Here is a 21,214-nt window from a genome sequence, read left to right as displayed (position 1 = left end):
GCTGGCACAGGACTGGAGGACACCGCACAGCTGGCCTGCCCTTTCCACCTTGATACTGAACACAAAGGTTTGGCCATTGCAAAGCCATAGTGAATCCTAGAAGAAATGAACCTGGAAAAGATGGCTTATGCATGCTTTGTGGATAGCCTGGATGGGCCAAATGAAGAGTTCCAGACTGGCTCTGTCCCCCGAAAAGACAGACAGAAAAAATAATTTAAAAAACCACATTGGCTAAAGAAGCATTTAAAAGCAAAACAAAAAAAAAAATCCAGTCTGGTTTGCAGTCCGTAATAGCTGAACCCAGGGACATGCAGAGCATGTTTTTTGTTCCTTCAGTACAAAAGCCCTTGGTTTCCCCTCCTCCTCATTCCAGCATTTCCCCATTGGGGGTGTCAGAGACAGTTCAAGGCCTCCCAGTATTTCAGACAAAACTGGGTCTTGCTGCCCTGAGAACAAGTGGCTGGGGTCTAAGAGAACTGGGGAGACGTGGGGAGCTGAAGAGCTGTGCAGGCTAAACCTGCTGCCCCTGGCCAAAAGGCCACCCTCCAGCATCCCTATGACCTGCCACAGGCCAGTGCTTCCCTCCAGGCTTTGGATCCCCAAGGTGTGACTTTGGCTCGAAGGCTGCACAGCTAGCCCATTTGGATTCCCCAGGGCTTGCCTGTGCTACAGCTGGTGCTCTGCAGCATGTCAAAGAGAGGGAGAGATTAACTCCTTTTTTAAGTATCTCATTACTGTTATATTTTTAAACACAGCTGGTTGAAAATTTTTCAGCAAAGCCATAAATAAATAAATACTTTGAGGAAATTTCCTGCGATCTGAAAACTTTACTGACTGGTCTAGCCTTTATCAGATTATGTTCCCTCTCCAGTATGTGTAAGTTCTACTTGCTTCTGCTTTCTCTCCAGTAAGAAGCAAATCCATAGAAACAGAAATAAAAGACCAAGATTTCACTGTTTGATATTTTGACAGCCACCCTCCTGACCAGCATAGCAATCACATATTCATTGCTCTCCCACCTGGTGATTTTTAATTTTCCTTGGAATCAGAGGTGTCACCTGCCAAGACCCAAAGATCCAGACATTAAAAATGTATCTCCTAACCCTGTCTACAAAACACTTCTTTTCCTGCTCCTCAGGAGAGAGATGACAGAACAGAGTCAGCTGGGAATCTGACATCACTGATAGGCTTTGCTCTTTCACAGATCATCCAGCTATGATGCCTCTATCATAGCTAGCTTGATTTAGAAAGCAGTTTCTACAGCTGAGGACAACAGTCAAAATCGCCATCTGTTATGACACCCTACATAAATAAGAAAGACAACACCACCCACTACCTCCTATTAGCAGACTGTTAAGGAAAGCAAACAATCACCCACTTCTGAAGAAGCCCAAGACCGGAGGAGCATTTCTCTTCCAGTCGGTCCCAGCCTGCCTGTTGCAGACAAAGCCTGTCTAGTAGTGTCTGTACAAGACCCTGCTATTACATAAATAGCAAATAAAGTTCAGCTGAGAAAAGGTGCCCCAAGCGTGAGGCTCTGCACATGGAGCAATGGAAATGCTTGCTTCAGAATGGCTGCCTTTCTTCAGCAATTCTCATTTTAACAGGATGGTTCCCATTTAAACCCTCTCCAGCCTTGAAAGAGATGGCTTGGAGCTCCCAGCCTCCTTACCCAAATGCTAACCCACTCCTTGTAGCCCAAAAAAGGAAATAAATTCATGAACAAATCATTTCCAGTACTTTTTTTCCAGGCTATTGTTATGTGACTGCATTTGGAAGTAAAGGAGAAAAAAAAACAAATACATGACTGTGGTCAGAGTCTGGCCTAGAAGAGGGGAAGGAAAAAAAAAGAAACCTCTAACCCCAAACCCAATCCTCATTTTATATGTTTAGTCATTTTTGGAGAAAACTATAAGCAGTAAAGAGACCAGGAATAAACAATGACTCCTGGGCTTTGGGGGTGATGACAGGAGATTCTAATCTGTTCTCCGTCTATCAATATATTCTGCTCAGCCTAAGACATTTTTAAAACCTAAGTCTAATATGCTAATAATGTGAAGAAGTCTACCTTGTCTTCTGTTGCAAAGGACTAAGAAGCTTTTGTGTTGTGAATTGCTTTATCATTTTAAAATGTCTTTTCACTGCAGAAAAGACCTTTGCTTGAGAGGTATTAGCAAATGTTTCACAAAAAGATCAGATCGTCTTCTCCAAAGACTCACCCAGCAGTGTGCTGGGAGGACACAGCAAATCCCTGACATTTGCTTGCCTACCAGGAAAAATAAATTGAGAACTCTTTGAATTTTCCAAAAATCCTGATATTACTGTCCAGTCAAAGAACGTACAGAGACTCCTTTAAGAATTCAGGTGCTCTGCAAAAGCCATCCTCTGCCTCAAGGACATTTATCTCTAATTGCTTACAGGGACTGTCAGTGCTTTCTCTGAGAAGGGAAATCTGTGACTGTCCCATAGCACTAAATACCACAGAAAAACCTTTCACTGTTCAGTGCAAACTCATCTGTAGATCAGCTCAGTCAGTACCTACCCTCCAAATTACATTAAATAATGTCACTTGCTACAGACCACAAGTGCAGCATTAGAAGTGGGAAGAAATAAGGTCTTTATACTCCCTCTAGCAACTGTGAAAACTCACCTATATAAGGGAAATACAATCTCAGAGTTACCATTAGGGAAATTATTCATCATTTCTTAACTTTGAAAATACCATAAACTCTTTCAGGAAGAAAAGCACTCAGTTTTGTGAAAATGCTTCTCCATGATTTTAGATCAAGTTGTGCAGCTGGCACACTCTGCCCTGGGATGGGTAAAAACAAGCTGTTCTCATATAGTCACATCCACAACATGCTGCAGGATCTAATAGTTCCTCATGAAAGAGATAAAGCTATACAAACATAAAATGTTAAACTGGGACAGAAAGCAGCTTCGAGAATTCTCTCCGCAAGCCCAACAGGGAAACAATTAAAATTTCCCTCTGCATTTCTTGCCAGCTGAAGTTTTTCTGTTTCTCTGCTTTACTTTGCTGATAACAAACATCTGTCGGGAGCATCCTGCCCTGTGCAAGACAGGAATACATCCGTTGCAGCCTTTGGGGCTCTGTACTCAAGGAAAGCCTCTAGAATTCCTCCTCTGTAACAGCTACAGATAAATCTCTGCTGATCATACCTATGGAATACAAAATTCTTCCATGGAAAATTAGTCTGTTTTTTGCAGCCCTCAAGTAGTTCAAGTAGCTAAGGAGACCTTCAGAAAAAATACAGTGAGCCTTTAGCAGAGATGATCTCTTGAGGTCCCCCATCTATGCCTAAGGATCTTTATTTTAGGATCTTCCTTCCCACCTCTTACCTGCCATCAGCTCTTACTCACATATTGCTTCAGCAGAAAGCTCTAGAAGCCCAAATTGGCAGGCTCCAGGATAAAGCTGACCATCTGTGGCTCATTAACATCTCACTGAGCCTTTCTGGCCTGGTTCCTACATGCCCCTTGCAGATGCTGGCACCTCAGCACACGCCATGTCCGCTGCTTCTCTGGCTGCCTGTAAGGAGACAGGTCAGCATAAAAACCCTCCCAGTCTGCAACATCCTGCGAGATCAGAAACGCTGGTGGGGACCTGAACACATTGCCTTCGAACCCTCAAGCCTCAATCCACCAGATGAGGGGAAAGAAGAGGAGAGACACGGATCTCATTTCCAGAACAACCTGATGGGAGGCAGCAGCCCTGCCTGTGTCTGCAGGCAGCCACCGTGCCCGGGCAAGGGCTGCCCAGGCCCGCTCCGACACGCAGCGCCGCACTCGCCTCGGGTCAGCCAGGGCTGGGAGCACCTCTGCAGCAGTGGGCTGCTGCCTGGGGAGGTACCCCTAGCTGCTCCTTATCAGCCTTCCCCAAAACAAGTAAGGGCAGGGGCACCCAGGATATGGCCCAACAAGCCTTTCTCAGCCCCAGCAACTGCTGCTGGCAGCACTGGGACCTCAGGCAGAGGAGGGGAAATTAAAGGCAGAAACCAGGGAGAAAAGGGGTTGCAAGGACCTGGCAGAGGCACCCACATCCTTTGGGAGGCAGCATGCACGCAGGGAACAGGGGCACGCTACAATCCTCAGCTGCAATCCCGTTCTCCCTTCTCGTTGCGAGGTCTGAGGCAAAACTGAAAGGGCGCTGTGTGCTGGGAGAGAGGAATAGATTATTCTCAGTAAGCATGAGGAGGGATGGGTGGCACCAACTCATTTTTTAACACCTTTTCCATCCCATGCCCTGTCTAATTCAGCTGAACAGCAGTGAAGGCAGCAGCTATGTTGGGGCCTCTTCGCAGTCTTTCATGCACTGGGAGTGACCTGGGATCAACAGAGAAGAAAAAGCTGTAACTGTGCAGCTGTCTGACATCTTCCACCACTCTTCCACTCCCAAGGCACTGACTGCAAGGGCACAAACACCCCATCTGAGATCTCTTCTGTAAGTCAATTATTTAGCTTGTAGAGAGCAGATCAAAACACTTGCCAAATGCAGGAGTCCTGCTATAGATAGGCTCCTCTTCCTGCAGAGTAGAGCAGAGTCATCTCTTCATGCAGACAAAAAGAGCCCCTGGCACAGAGTGCCATTAAAAACAGAATGTTTCAAAGCATTCCACTGAGCAAAAAGCCTCTGAGTGAAGTTCAAGCTGTTACCCAGATAGCAGTAGGGCATGGCCATGAGCAGCCCCCCAAGACAGGTTCCCTGCAGCTTTTTGCAAATAGATACCAGAAGAAGATGCATCTGAATCCCTACCTGCTCCCTCAAAAAGTGCTCCAAGTCACACAAGAAAGGAGGGAAAGAACCTGCCCAGGTTTCAGTGAAGCAATCCTATCCTCCTTGAGAGATAGTTCCCAGTTAATACATCAAGCCAGGTTTTGCTCATGTCCTGTTATTGTGTCCACACAGCTGCTCCCTACTGGGCTACCTGTGTTTGCAGGGCTGAGATTAGCTTTCAGGTACCCCTGTATGTCCCCAAACACGTGCTCAATGTGCTCGGGAAGAGCAGCTCTTTGTAACCCTGCTGTTCCTGCACCTCCTTACACTGTAAGATACCTCTTTGCTGACCTGAACATCTCTTGCATCTGGGCACAATACAAGCCATGGACTTGGCCTTAGCAGCATCTGTTACAGCTTATTCTTGGCTTGTGCACTGAAAGGCAATGCCTCCAGAGGAGAAGTACAGTCCCAGACCTCCTGTGAAAAGAAGGCACACAGTATTTGTGTAATGGTACTGTTTAACTTGAGATTGCATGCTGCAAGCAAAACACAGTTATTACACTGGCACTCTCTTCTTCCAGCTACCTTTCAAAGCACAATGCTGCAGCTGAAAACTGGCTGACAGGAAAGAATTAAAGCCATAACTGGCTCCCTTCCTTTCCCTTCAGCCACAAGCTCTTGCTCTCCACCTGCAGCTCCCCAGCTCCACAAGACACACACTGCCTGCCCCAGTGTAAGGCATGCACAGCAGCAGAACCATACCAACACCACCTGCAGTGCCAAGTACCCCTTTGGGAAATCACTCACCAGAGCACATGCAGCCACTGATGGGAGCTGAGGCTAAGGCAGATGAGACTCTGCTATGGACAACTCTCAGCTTCAAGGCAGACAACTTCCAACCAAGGTTTAGTGACACTTGACTTTGATCTCTTCTGAGCAGGGCACGGTGGAGGATGGAGCACGAGACTGAGTATCAGGCACTGTGGGGTCTGTACTTAGCTCTGGTCTTGACCTGCCAAGTCACTCCAAGGCACATGTGTCCTTTTCATGCTCTATTTTTATCTTCACATTTGCCTCACCGTTTTGAATGGAGATGTAGGAACAATCTCCCACTACAAGTTAACATGGAATCGATCATAGCTGTGTCCCAACCTTGGTTAAAACTTGTAGACACAACTGTAACACAAATAATAATTTAGGTTTTGGAATATGGTGATGGAGGAAGAGGGCACAGCAGGCTTTTCTCAGGCCTTCATCCAGAGAGTCAAGAAACCTGTACTTATGTTCACTGCTGAAGCTGTACTAAAACTGGGTTATACTCACATTCTTGTGGCTGAGGAAATTTGCACTTGTTTGCTTGGTCACTAGTTTGGGAAATTTTTTTAAAGGTGGTTCTTTCAAGTGGCTCAGAGGTTAGGGATGTCCAAAGCTATCCCCAGGGAGATTATAGGGTTCAGGCATCAATGATAAACACAGCCTGCCACTTGCTCTTGATGTTGTTCTCTTTGTGCTCCTATTTCCTTCTTCCCAAACCTGCAGCCCAGGCAATTGTGAGGAAAACAAGACAACTGTATATTTAGCAACTATGTTCCTGCCTAAATTGCTACATGATGTAATTTGCAGACCCTTCCTTCCAGAAAAGACCACAACAGGCTTCATGATATTGTCAGCAGGATCCCACAGCCCATACTGCACATTTTGCACCAGGCGAGCACAGCCAGCTCCAGTGGTAGCAGGAGTAGACTGGTGCCTGTCCTGTGAGACACAGGGCTGGCTTGTCTTGCTGTGGCCATGTAAAGGAGATCACTCTTCCCTAAGGCTTCCTGAAACTGGCTGCACACCTCCCTACTAAGAGGTGAGCAGGGTCAGCAAACACATCCAGACTCCAGCAGCTCCAGCTCTGTACCTTGGTACTGAGTCCCTTCTCAGCATCCATCAGCAAACTAACGGGCTGCATGGTCATCCGGCACAGTTGATCATGATCCCAAGACCTTCTTCCTCTCTGCTGCCTGAGCAGCCACCTCTGACAGGATCTGCAGCTGGGGTGACAAAAGCTGAACTACTCTTTCAACATTACAGCACCTCAGGAACCCAGAGCAGCGAGGTCCTCAAAGGCAACCAGTCCTTGCACGGCCCTGGACTCTTTCTCTACAGCATTACAGAGGTGTTCAGGCACAAGCTCAGCTCCTCATCTGCTGGAAAGCAAACATCTTTTCCCCTCAGGCTAGTCCCAGACACCCCAAGGGTAAAGTAAGGGTGATGAAAGGTGATGATGGATACATCTAAAGCAGCTGGCATGCCTCTCTGGGGAGGTCTTCATGCACCTGCTTCTCACAGTCTCACCCTACAAGCCTCCAGCTGCAGAAATGCCTGACAGCTACAAGCCTGATACCCTCCTTGGCCAACTGAGGGGTAGGGAAGTCCCCACAAGGACTCAAAATCTAGTAGATATCAAGCCCTCCTTCTGCAAGGGTCTCACAGCTCTGCTGGGGTCTGGCTGGCCATGCCCAGGAGAAGTTAGTAATGAGGTGCTCCTCACAGGATTCAAACCCCATTACAACTGGATAATGGGGCCATCTTACTCTCTTTATGCCCAGATGACTCTAGCTTAGAAGCTGCACTTCAAGTGCTTGCAAGCCAGGATATGCCTGAGTAGCTACTTTTGAAACAGAGTCCACTTCCATGCAGGAGAAGGTGGACAGGACTAATCTGGGCAACTGCCACACTGGTGACATTGGGACTGTCCCATAAACCCACTAAGCGTGACCCTGTACTGAAAAGTGAGGAGGGGAGCTGGTCTCAATGCACAAGTCTCACTGACTCTCCACTGTAATCATCAAAGTCACCCCAGGTGTTTTTGTAATATCCCACCCAGCATGTTTCTGAAAACATCTCTTGATACTGGGAATCAAACCCAACCCTTCAATCTGACAGTGCCTGGGTTTGTTAAACAAGCAGTTTTCTTCTGGAGAAATAAAACATAAAAATCATATGCCAATCATTCAGGGGCCACAAAGAAATCTCCCACTGACAGCAGCAGGCTCTAAAGAAGCTGGACCAGCCAGTCCTTTTTACCACCCATGGCCCACAAATGGCAGGAATCTTTCTGCTCCAGAGGGGACTGCCATCCAGAGAAGTGCTGGAGCAATGAGAATGCTACAGCTCAGGGAGCAACTTGGGACAGAAGGCACTAGATTAAATTTCTTCAGCATCCAGAACACTACTGGCTTCCAAATAATTGTCTATTTGTGTGCGTGCATGCACAAGAATCCTCGCTCCATGGTCTGTCTTTGTGCCAGCATACTCCCAGCGCTGCCACTCTCTAGGGACAAGGCCCATACTTGTATTCAATCTCAGCTTTGGCTCCCAAACACTAAGGTTTCACATTATGTCTTAAAAAACATTTTCTCTGGCAACTGGGCTGTTAATGGATGTGATGTTTTTGCTCTCGCCTCCTCCCCACCTTTAAAAGCTTGGCACTAAAGGGCTTCTTTGAAGATAAGGCCAAATTTTCAATTTAAGGGGAGGAACTTCATAAAGCAGATTTGAAGGGATGGAGAGGAGGAGGGGGAAAATAAAAAAAACAACCAACCCTGGAGCCACTTTGCCTGTTGAGATGTACACTATACAGCACACAGGATTACAATGGCCTCTCTGTACCACCACTGGCTGGAGCCAGAAGTTCGCTGCAGCTGCACTGCTGCTACCTACATGAGGCTCCCCGAGGGTCACACTCAGAGAGGGCCTTTGCTGTAGCTGCACACCAGCCTGCCCTCCAAACCAAAAGCATCCTGCAGCCCCTACAGGCCCACATCCACCCAGCAAGCAGGGGCACATGTCCCCAGAGGCAACCACAGGAGCCCCACTGGGCTGTCAGTGCTGTTGGAGGCTCTCTGCTGAAATCAACTGTGGTACTCATCCAAGAGGTTTTCTGAGGGCCAGCAAATCTATGGTCTCTCTTGATCTCCAGCAGACCTATCCTCAACACCACAAGGAGGCAGGGAAGTGCCATTTAGTTTTGCAGGTGGAGAGCTGAGGCAAAGAGCAACTTGCCCCAACTTGGGGGGGAAATCTGTGGTGCAGAGGAGAATCAAATGAAGCTGCCCTCACATCCCAGGCTTATACTCTAAGACCTTGGCATCACTAAGCAAGGTGGCTGCTCTCCCTAAAAGTACCAGGATAAATTACAGAGACGTTATCAGAAGAAGCTGAATTTTTTGCAAATAAATGCTGTATTCCAGGTCAATGTATCCATACTTCAGGTGTATTTCTCAAAGACTACCTCAGTATGTTTGTATTACCACAGGCTTTCTAAACCATACTAAACTTAACACAGTAATTCACAGGGCTCTGTCTACCTTGTCCTTTTCTCAACTAAAAGGAAAATAAAAAGTAACCTCATTCTGGTATTTGAAAGCTGACAACACAGTTTTAACAGAGAACTTTGCACCCTTTTCCCCTGCACTCATGATTTAAAAAACAGCAGAAGGGCCTGATGCATAGTCTTCTGATACACATATAGACTAGCTGACATTACAGCCAGTGAAAACGTCCCTGCATTGGGCAGGGCCCTGTGTCTATGGCTGTGCATGAAAGTACAACCTGCTGGCTAATCTCTTTGCCAGAGTGGACCTGAGAGAGCCCAAATGGCATTGCTGCTGCAGGGCTCGGGGTGAAAGATTTACTGCCTATGCCAGGCACAGAAATTAATTCAAAATGACCACTTTCCAAAACACCATCTGGCTTTCACACACACTTATAGAGACACCACAGCCCAAAACCTCTGCAAACCTGACAACAGTGCATTTCCATAGGGGTAACACACTGTGGTCTGGTGTGGACTTTGCCCAGCAAGCCTCCAACACTCTGCACAGGGACAGGGCGCAGTTGCCATCCTCACATCTAATGGCTGCTCAGGGAAGGTGACTGGACACAGGGCAGCAGCCTCTCAAGAGCAGCTGAGCAGAAAGCAAGGATAAAGTCTGGCTCTCACCTCTGTGCTGGCACACTGCCCACAAGGAGGTCAAAGAAGCTCAAGCACGTCCCACACGCTCCCTGACGCACATTTCTCTCCATCGATGCCATCAGAGCCAAAATAAATTGGCACTGCTCTTACTCAAGAGCTCCTACAACACACAATGGCAGCCCTCAGAGCCCCTCAACCCCATCAGCCAGAGCTGAGCCTCCTGTCCCATTTGTCCTTTTGCAGGGAAGAGAGGCCATTTTAATAAAAGGAACATGCAACATCCTCAGGGCAAAGATCTGTTGCTCTCTGTTTAAGCAGAAAGCTCTGCATCGCCTGCAGCAGCTCTGGGACTGTGTAAGCACCAAGTGGTTTCTTTTCCCTGCAATAAATATCTTTCTGAGCTTTTCAGCCAACTTGCTCCCACTGCATCCATACTCCTTTTGTCTTAGCTTCCCATGGATACTCAAACAGCTGTGTTGCTGGAGCATACACTCCTGCAGAGAGATTTTAGAAGACTTGTGCACAAATATGCACACAAAGCAAATTTTGAAAGCTTCCTATTCTGCAAGCATTCCCTCCAGAGAATCAGCTTCAAGCACTCTGATCAGACAATGAAGAAGCAGATATGATGCCGTATGATTTGGAGCCAAGAGGAACTAAACCCAGTATCAGGAAACAGAAAAAGATGCATGAGATACTTTACATTGAACAATTACCCAAAGCACATTAAGAAACCTTAAGGATGATTTTCACCTCCATTCTACCTAAGGACCTGCAATTCATTTAGTCATTATTCACCTTAAATCGTTCTTGTGGCCTAGGAACTGGAATACACAACAACCTCTTAAACTGAGACTGACCACAGGAGCACCAAAACACACAGCAGCAGGTTTTCTCCCTCAGGATGTTTTCAGTCTAACTAGAAACAGGAAGTCTCCAAAGATTTTGCAAGAGAACTTTTTCCTTGTGCGATATCCCATCCTAACTGTAGAATTCACACTGCAAATTTTTAGCCTGGGAGGTAACGGTTTAAAGCAAGAGATTTGCAAGCCTAGGTCTGTAACATGCCAGCAGTAGTATATCAAAGTCACCTCTGCACATTAAAGAAGTCCAAGTGAATTGTGCCTCATGACTCTGAGGCACTCAGCATCAGATATTAAAATGAACAACCCACAATTATTTACTGCCAAAGGAACTTCTGTTAACCTGGACTTACCTTGGCCTACTGCTGTTGCAACTCCTTGCAGGCTGAGTGACTAAACTGAGCCCAGCAGAGCTCTCTGAAAACCCACCTGCAGCCTGGGCTAAAACAACCAGCGTGCTCCCCAACACACTCTCCCCTGTCTTTGCTCCCCTGCTTCATGAGGCACACAAGGTGCTGGTGCTAGAAGACAGCCCGTCTTTGCCTGGGAAGAGAGTGATTCCAGAGGCACAGAGGTGCCTCTCCAGCTCTGTGGTAGTCCTGAAGAGCTCAGCACAACACAGAGGGTTCTCCCCAGTGCACCTGAGTTCTGCTCTGAGACACGAGGCTGGGTACAGGTCAGAGCAAGAGCCAACACAGACAGCAATATCTGCCCCCACAGGGTCCAGTTCCATTTTCTGCATGAGAATAGTAAGGCACAGGGCTGTGGAGAAAATTCAAACTCACAACAGGGCATGTGCATGGGCTGAAGACCCAGTCCAAACACCTCTACTTCCAAACATGATTCCAACTGAAGTGCCTTTCCTGTCCTGTCACTCATGCTCCCTCCCACATGCCAGCTAGAAGAAGCAATAGCTGTTTTTTTTCCCATGTTTGTTATCAGATTGCAAGGCTTTTGTGTTCCTAAGAACATGTGGTTCAGGAATAGGCCAGGAAACATTGGCAGGTAGTTCTGGTGGTGTTTCAGTCAAGTGCTTCATTAACAAGACAAAAATTCAGGTTTGCCCTAAATTATTAACTTTTCATAACTCAGGAAAGGAACTTTCTCCTCTGCAGCACTGGGGACCATGGGGACAAAGCAGGCTGCTTGCTTCATAGCCCTGCCTGTGATGCTTCTTGCTCGGCAGGAGGTTCCAGCTGGGTCCCAAAGAGGCAATTCTGTTGGCCCTAGTCCCAGGAGGAGCTGTACCAGCATCCTGAAGGCATTGCAAGGCTGCCAGTTTGGTACTGAAGATGTGGACAGATCTGTATAGTGTTAGTTTTGAGGACATAGCAGAATTTCAAGCAGTGAAGTGGACTGAGCAATGATTCACCTGTCCTTCAATGGAGCAAAACTCCAAGTTAGGAGTCTCACACTCTGAGGGCTGGAAAAACCTCTGCAAACACCAGACACTGGGTTTCATTCTGCAATCTCAAAGAACCTCTCGCTCTGTGTTTCTGTATCACACAAGCAGAAGGCACAGAAAAGCTGCTTTCTCCAGACTGCAGGGATATATAGAACTCATACAACTTACATGCTAGTCTGAAGCACACACATGCAGAATCACTGTGCCAAGCAGAGAAAAAATGTGTGGATTCAGCTACTTGTACAGGGATATCTCTCAAATAATGGTCTTGTGGGGGTATGTGTGTATGAGTGGGAGAAAACTGAACTTGCCTTTCCCATCTACACAGGACCTCTATGCACCGTTCAGATGAACCTGCCTCACATTTCCCAGCAGGAAGTAGGGAAGACTGCACTGTATCTGACTTCAACCCTCACAGCAAACATCTACTGGCACCTCTTCTGCTTGGTATATGCAGGATGAGTCACTGTAACTGTATCTGAAGGGCAGGATTAAGAAAAGGACATGGAACAAAACTCCATTTACTTCTTGTCAGAGAATATCATGCACCCAGCAGGGAGCTCACAGCAATTCCTAATTGTCCTATTTACTTCAGAAGATCCCCACATGACTCCTAGTAGCATGGGAATTTATTTCACCTTCATTTCTTTAGGTCACTTAAATAAACAGAACAAATCTTCACTGGAAACCCATGATGTGTTTCTGCTCAAATCCTTCCCCAAGACATGAACCTCAATATTCAATCCAGTAACTTGAAGTGTCTGCCATATAAGTACATAGGCATAAATAAAAAGGAACTCTCCTCTTAATCATAGGCTCCCTGAGTCAGTTTCAAAAGAAAACTAAGATAAAATTCTACTTACAAAACGCCCACATTCTTCTAATATTTTCCATGGTAGTTTTTTAGCCCATGGGAAAAGAAATTTTAATGGCAGATTGCAAATGAACATATCAAAAAGACACTATGGCAGCAATGTAGCAATTAAGAGAATTGGGCACCAAGAAAAACATTTAAGACATGCTGGGAATTACACGCGGGTGCTGAGTGAGTGTATGGACTTCTGTTATCCCACTCACATAATGCTGCAGAGAGGTCAAGAGAGTTTCTTTAAAACAAACAAGGACAAAAAAGCCCAACTTTAATAGATGTGAACTGCCTTTCACACAATGCCAGTGAAATAACACTTGGGGTACCAGAATCACTTGGGGAAATGCTCAAAGATAGATTTGTATTAAGTACTTTCTGCCAGCCAGGGGTATTGGTTACAAGTCCATTATTTTCTAAAGTAAGTGTTAGTATCTTCAGAGCACTTGATAAAGTCTTGTCCGGACACAGCCACAAATTCAGCATCCCACTTTCTCCCCAACACATTTTTCTATTTACAGTCACCATCCAGACGATCTGCCAAAGTTGCAATCGAAGCAGGGAGGCATGCGTGCACAAATCCTACAACATCCCACTGCCGGGCAGAAAATTACTTCCCCTGACCCAAATCACTCCTCATCCTTGCAGCAGGGTTAAAAACTCTACGGTCAAAGAAAAAGACAAAAATTCTACTATCAGACAGATAACCCACCCCCGCTATTCTTTGCAGCAGCAGCAGCCCCTTCAAGGAGCACAAACCCAAATGCCTTCGCATCTGCCAGAGACAGCTCTTGCCTGTAAACTCCCAGCAGCTTTTGACAAGAGTTGGAGCAATGGAGGATGGATCTGCGGCTTACTTTGCACAGCTTCTCCCTCTCTCCACTGCTCACCGTGTCTCCTCGCCCAGCCAGCGATCTGTGAGGAGTGCACCAGCCTCCTGGGGAAGTTCTAGGAGAGCCCTGGAGCACCGCGGAGCCAGTGCGTGCCCTGGGCCCTCCATTAGTTCTGGCCGAGCCGCCGAGGAGGAAGAGCCGGAGGGAAACACCCGAGACCCCCACACCTCACCTGCCTGCGCGAAAACAAGCCCCGTCCCGGGAGGGACGAGCGGCTCTCCACTGCTCCCTTGTCACGTCCCCTACATCCCTCGGCAGACCCCTTCCTCACATCCCCACAGCAACTTCCCAAACTCTGCCGCTGCTGAGGATGGATGGGGCGAAAGCCCTGCGCCCACCGCCCGCCACCACCGTGCGTCCCTCCAGCCCCTCGCCAGGGCCACTAGGCCCCGGCCCGCTTCCCTTCACTCACCGCGGTCTCCAGTGGAGCAGGCGGGGGGAAACACAAAGATGCCCCAAACGAAGGGAAGCAACAAAGAGGCTTAACTCCAGGAGCTGAGAACTTCCAGGCCGGATCTGCGAGGAATTCACTAGACACACACACACACGCACGCACGCACGCACACACAGAGGGGAGGTGGGGGGAAGAGAGAGAAAAAGAGGGGAAAAGTCTGTTTTGGGGGCAAGGGAAAAGTGAGGGGGCCCTTGGTTTGGGGGTGGTGGTTGTGCTTTTTCTGCGGGTTGGCGCTGGGGATGGGGGGCCGCGCTGAGCTCAGGCGCGGCGGGAGGAGGAGAAGAAGGAGGAGGAGGAGGGAAGAGGCGCCGGGATGCGGGAAGCCAGACCCTCCATACGGGAGACGGCTTTTGGATGACTGAACTCCCAAACAATTCCCTGCTCCGGCTACTCCTGCCCCAAGAGCCTCCCTCCTTCCCCTCCCCCTGAGGAGGAGGGAAGAAGAGGAGGAGCCAGAGGAGGGAGAAAAGCTCCAAGTAAAACCCCTTCCCCAGAGCCCGGCAGCGGTCGAGCCTCGTCCCCCTCCCGCGGCGTCCCCGTCCCCCCTGCACCGCGAACCGGGAGCCGCGGGCCCTCAAGGCCGCTCCCGCCGCCCCACGCTCCCGGGAAGCGGGAAAGTTGGGACGAAAAGTTTGTTGTTGTGGGCGGGGAAGGCGGACCCGGCCCGGGGTGTGGAGTCCCGGGCTGGCACCGCAGGCTGGAGTGGCACCAGCGGCTCACGGAGCCCCCGGGCGCCGCTCCTGGGCCGCCATCTCGCCCCAGCCTCGGCCGTCGTCAGCTGTGATGAATACCGAAAGGATGGAAAGGTCGTTTCTTCCAGCCACCGCTTCCTAGCAGGTGCTTGCTCTCACGGAAAGTGTCTCGGGTACAAGTTTCTAGGAAAAGCACTGACACCACTGCCTGAGGTTAAACCCCACCACCTCTTCCTCACTGCGTCTCCCTGCGCCAAAGAGTGAATTCGTGCCCCAAAGCTGAAATTTACCCAGAGTGCAGGGAAATCTTCGGTCTTTCAAGGTCCTTCAATAAAGATTATCTTGAAACAAATATGTCACTGAAAGGTCAGGATAGGTTTCTCAAAATTTTGCCATGTCCAGAAGAGCATAGATGACAAACATGATCTGTAGTTTCTAAACATGAAGCCCTTCAGTCTTCAAAGAAGGTGAAAGAGTTGAAGTTGTTCATCATGGTATCATTGGGTTTCAGAGTTATTCCTGCTTAGTGGCACTTCAGGAGCATTCCGATCTCCTGGCTTATTCATTTCTCATAAGGATAATTCAAAGGATTTAGTGCATTCTAATAGGATTTCTCAATTTGTATTTGGGGTTCTTACTTCCTTGGTTTATTACATGGGTATTGAAAAGATTAAAACTGATTTTTATGTAGGTTTTTTTGAGTTCCAAGGGAGAGTGTGTTGATAGCTTCTTCAACTTTTATTTCAGTGGGTAAGCTTATCAGGTGGAACACTAAGACTTATAAGGTTGAACACAAACTTCCTTCCGCTGAAAAGTTAACTTTGCTCTCTAATTACCTTTTAAAGAATTGTTTCCAAGATTCCAAGTTTTTCTTTATATTGCTCACTAACACACTCCTCAGGTGCTAAATCCATATGTAGACACCTCACTAAGTGGCCTAATTTTTACAAGTGCTAAGACCTCTAGCACCTGCCTTGTCTGAAAAACGCTGGTTTCCTAATTTAAAGCAGTCGTAAACTCTCCTAAATTAAAGCAGGAATTGAATTAGCCCTGACTAGTTTTAGGCTTACAGAGGTGGGAAGAAAAAGGCGAGGGAGCAGAATTAGAGCTACCTTGGGCAAAGAAATGCCCCAGGGCTCGTTAAACAGTATGAAAGAAAAGATTGCAGCCCTGCAGGATTACATTCCCTGTTCATCCCTGGGGCTGAGGAATACAGGGATGCAGCATACGCTGTTCTTCTCATCTGCCTCCCAAAAGAAATGCCTTGGAACAAAGCAGGTTGCTGGTTTGTGCCGTCATGTCCCCTTAGCATCTGTGGACAAAGCAGTGGCAGTCCTGCTCTCAGGAAGCTCTGTTGTGGCTGTGCTGGGGATGCCTGCTCTAAACTGGCATGCATTTGTTTCAAACTCCCTGCCAGAACCAACTTCTGGATGCCACTGGCCTCTCTGAAGCTCAAAGTAGTGTGAAAGCCAAAACCCCCTCATTAAGCCCAGTTCCTCAGGCGTGAGGAAACTTTTACTCTGGGCATTGACCAAGCACAGCCTACGGCTGGGATGTGGGGGTGTCCCATCTCCTGGAGATGCCAGAGCCCCCCTGATCCTCGACTACCAATTTGCCCATATTGGCCCTGTTGCTCTCTGATCTCAGACAAAATTCCCACTGCTGCTGCTGTCGGATGCAAAGGCTTCTCCTTGGGGCTGCTGAAACTCCAGCTGTTTGATATTGTGAGGAGCAAGGCAGGGGGCACAGAGGGACTCCGCATGAAAGGGCGAGCTCAAAGGAAACCGGACCCTGGCATGTCGGCACGATACTCAGTGGGTAACAGGCTCAGTTAAATTTGCTCATTCAGCCAGCTAAGAGGGAGAGTTTTCTCATCTGTTCTGCTATGTTTAATTCATCCACACATGCCTCCCAATTACAGCAGGAGTAATAAACAGAAAGGGATGTTGGGGGTGGGGGGAAGCCAGCCAGGCCCCAGCCACCAAATCTAAGTGCCCTGAAAAAATGTGAGCTGCACACTGCTGGGGTTTGCTGTCCTGGGAGCAGCTCTTCAGCAGCTCTGGCTCTGAGTCCTTACAAATTTTAGCCCAGATTCATATCTGAGTTTTGTTTTTTGTCTGTTTTTCTCTAGAAATGTACATTGCATGAGGTGTGTTGCAGAGTTCTGCTTTAGGTGTATAGTGTCTGCTGCCTGAGTTAGGCAAAACTCCCAATAAAAATCACTGTGGTATTCCTGCCTCCATGGAGGCTCCCAGGCTCACTGCCAGGTTCCTCTAGCTCTTCATTTTTGCAAAAATGAAAAATTGATGGGGAGAATTGCTCTGTGAGGCAAAGACAAGATCAATATAATGCTCCATAATAGAGTGAGTTCAAAGCTGTCTGGCCATGCTGTTGGAAATGCAAGATAAGTTTGTGGAAGGATGGATGAGGAATTGATGACTAGCTCAGTTCCAGGAATGGCCATGGTCCAAAGTGATCAGAACGTCATCTTATGTACTCTCCTCTACAGGAGAGGTGAAAGACTCACATTATGAAGGGATGTGAATGGAAAGCCCCCAGTTCAAAGAAGTTTCAGCAGGAGTTTTACTTTGTTTACCCTCTTGTAAAGCTATTTGTTACTTCGATAATCCATAGGAAACGGGATCATTTCTCTCTGGCATGTCAAATTAAATAAACAAATAAAACCTTGTTTGGCTGGTGAGAAGCTTAGAAAGGAAAGTGTATTTGTATAGGGATTCAGGAACTAAGCATCTTTCAGGAGCAGAAGATTAGGAAAGAAATCAGAGAAACAAAGGGGGAAGTGATTCAGTCATCAGAACTCAGCCAAATTAAAGAGGAGGGTGGGATCAAAGGACAAGAGATAGGGCCTGCCTATATTAGGAAATCTCTGCTGGTGCAAACTAAACCAACTTAATGTCAGTTTAGTTTTACCACTAGGGTAAGTAGTCAGAGACATAGACTTGGTTGTGACAAACTCATCCTGATGTCACACAGAAATATCATATATTCACTGGCGTTTCTTTAATTTCAAAATATATACATTACCCCTCATGCACCAGCACAAGCACACACAAGGAATAACATACATATTTTGAAATAAAAAAATTTCCAGTGAGCCAGGGCTAGCTTTGCCCTCTGAGAGAGGGGTTGGCAGCAAGATAGTTTTATTAGTACTGCTCCTGTTTCAGACATGAAAAAAACAACATAAAAGAAATACAGCCTCACCAAGGTATCATTCTTTTTTTTCAGTGATACATATATTGGTATAAAACATGTTATATATTGGTATAAAATGTGTTATATGTGGGTACAGCTGTGCCTGTTCTATGCCACATCCCACAGGGGATGTTGTAAAGAACTGCCAATCTATTTGTAGTTAGGTCATTGATAGGAAATATTTGGAGAGTTAGTGGGCTCCCAAGTCTATGAGAAGATTTGGTTCAGGTCCATTTGTTTCCATGTCTTAAAATGTTCAGGAATCAGCAGTCAGAGAGATCCTCTTGTGTTTGGCAAGTGTTTTACAACATCACTGAACATTTTGAGTGGAGGACAGGGTCTTTAAGAAAACATTTTGTTAATGAGAAGTTATCAAAGGCAATTGGTAAAACTTTTTGCTTGAGTAAGGAGATCAGACAAATGCCCTAAGTAGCCTTTCCCCCCCTCCCTCTCTAGAATCCTGCTTTCCTTCCTCTGAACTTAGCCCCTACTCTCCTACAGTTTCAAACTTCTCTTGTAGTAAAAACCAATGTAACCACATTTGTGATCATGACCACACACTTCACTGCCAGTGCTGGATGTGGGAAGTCCTGGGACTAGATACAAGAGCACCATGAACCTGCTGTGTGCAGAAAGAGATAGGACATGCCCTCCTGCCTTTGGGTTCACTGCCAAAATCCATCTCAGAATAATGATAAGAAATGCTCCCCTGATGGACAGGATGTAAAACCAAGACCACGCATGTCATCTTTTGCAGTGACAATGTTGCTCTGTGCTGTTAAATAGATGTTGTGTTTTATCCAGAGACAGCGATATTTCAGTGGCAGGCAAGCTTATTCTCACCCTTGAGTGGGAAATGATTTGGAAACTTCTGGATGCATGTACAGAGGATAGATAGGATGGAGTGCTATAAAGTAGTTCACCCTTCCAAGTGGAGATGGGAACTTGGGCAGTATGTGCTGAAAATAGGACTTTAATGGGTAGGATGCATTAGATAGAATGGATCATTTCAAGTGAAGGTTGTGAATCTCAAATTGGAGAAGAGATGTATATAATGTTTTGGCATATGCATTCAAATTATATGTATGTACATAAAACTGCAGCATCACCAGCTCTTTAAGAATCTATTTTTAGCTTTGTAGAGGTTTGTTGGAAAAAGCAGGTTTTCCTCTTCTCACATGAGATTTGTTTTCTCTGTGAAGACTCTGCATGGAAACCTGGTGCTACTGTAGTTGATGGGAATCTTGTTCTCTGCTGAGTTTAGGATTTCATACTTTTTATGATTCCCTAATCTGTAGTAGGTTGTTGCAGTTTTACACACAACAACAGTGAAGATAGGGAGGCATCCGAAAGGTGCTCCAGGTTAATTCTGAAGACTAAAAAGATCCCTTTAGGTGGAGTGTAGTCCCTGGATAATTACACCTGTGGGAAATAGCTACCTGTCACGTCTGTCAACAAGGGAGCTTACCTTTTAAGGCACACAGATCTCTCTTTACACCACATTCTCTCTTTGTTGTAGTCCATTTATTCACCTATTATTCACCTATAATCTCTCCTTCCTTACCACTTTCCCACACACCTGTTGCCTTTCCATCTTTCTTTTCATTGCTTAAGGCTTGTGCTTACTCTGTCCTCTGCAGCAGCCCTCAAACAAGTGCTTAATTTCAAGAAGTGAAAAGGCTGGGGATCCCCAGTCTCCTGGGCCCCCACTAGCCCTGCATCTGTCCGTGTGCCCCCCAAGACCCCCCCTCCCATCCGTCGCCCACATCCTGAGCATGAAAGCCAGCCGGATTAATCCGGCACAGAGCACATTGTGTGTGAGTCATGACAGGCTCACTAAGGCGTGCAGTGCTGATAAAAGGCAGCTCTGATGGGCTCTGTCAGGGATCCCGGAGAAGCAGCGTGGAAAAAATCTGCTAACCCACATCCCAGCCTGGCAGCCGGGGCCTGGAGACAGGCAGGCACCGAAGGGAGCGCAGGGAAGGGGTCCTGATCCAGGCTCAGCCTGTGGGGCAGCCCCTGCTCCCAGGCAGGAGCTGCTGCTTCCTGGGGTCATCCAAGAGCTCATGATGCCAGAAGAGGGCTGCTGAAAGCCTCTAGGTTGTGAGGATGCACCCTGGGATAACCTCCCTCTCCCCAGCTGACCATGTGGCCAAAGAACATTACTGACCTCCCAAAGCAATGTCAGAGATGTCACTCTCCTTAAACCTACCTTCCCCTGCTCTGTCCCAGTGGCTAGCCCTGCCAGGGGATCCTGGAGAAGACAGCTTTTGGAGGACATGTCTCTCAAAACCAGCCTGCATTTCCCCATTATTTTTTTCTTATTTTTCATATGACCCTTTAATATCATCTTCCTCAGTATCTTCAGCTCTCTGGTGTTAAGCCTTGCAGACACTGATGTTTGAACCATTATAAGTCCCTTTCCTTTTGGTCAGGCTATGCATTGCCTATCTGCAGTGTTCTCTTAATACTCTGCTTGTGTATGGTGTCCACTGAATAGCATCACCCTACTGCAATCTGGAGACTCAGTAAAAGGCAAAAAGAGAAAGAGCTGGTCTTTCATCTCCGTGCCTCTGGGCCTAAATGCCCTGCTTTGTCTTTTCATTAGGCTGTGCACAAATACACTTCTACTGCATTTTAAAGAGCAGGATAGCAGAGCACCTACCAGTCATTTCTTTGAAACTTTAGGAATTAGGTCTTCTCTTACAAGAAATAATCACGGCTGATGCCAAGGCCATGGTGCTCAGGAATTTACAGCCTCCAAGAACAAGAGTTAGGTGAACTTTAAAAAGTTATGTAACTTAGTGTTTCTGATCGTTTTTTAATCCAAAGAACAAACTAATCTTTCAGGGAGGAAAAAAGAAGTCCACACATTCTTTCGTGGCGTGATACGATGCAGCAGCCAGCGGTTATAGGCAAATAAAAATCAGGCAAAGCTTTGAAATTCTTCATTTTTCATTTCTGCCAGCTGCTTTTATTTGTCGCCATTTCATTTGACTGCATGTGTTAGATATTGCATGAGGCATGACTGTATGGGTGGGAATTTGGAGAAGGATGCTGTAATCCACTTACAGACTGCCTTCTGAAGTCTTGCAAGACACCAGTGCTCAAAATACTCCCAT

The 21,214-nt window shown here is 47.0% G+C and overlaps 1 protein-coding gene across 2 annotated transcripts in view; it reads right to left on the bottom strand.

The window, feature by feature from the left end:
* Nucleotides 1-14,606, bottom strand: part of BOC (BOC cell adhesion associated, oncogene regulated) — a 54,145-nt gene extending 39,539 nt beyond the window's left edge. The window contains exon 1 of one of the 2 annotated variants that reach the window (XM_056485324.1): nt 14,143-14,606. The gene's annotated coding sequence lies outside the window, so the exon portion shown is untranslated. The remainder of the gene's footprint in view (nt 1-14,142) is intronic. The other variant, XM_056485315.1, reaches the window with a different exon arrangement.
* Nucleotides 14,607-21,214: the final 6,608 nt, after the last annotated feature.

Source organism: Oenanthe melanoleuca, chromosome 1 (genome assembly GCF_029582105.1).
Source record: "Oenanthe melanoleuca isolate GR-GAL-2019-014 chromosome 1, OMel1.0, whole genome shotgun sequence".
Lineage (NCBI taxonomy): Eukaryota > Metazoa > Chordata > Aves > Passeriformes > Muscicapidae > Oenanthe > Oenanthe melanoleuca.
This window is presented reverse-complemented; position numbering and strand designations above follow the sequence as displayed.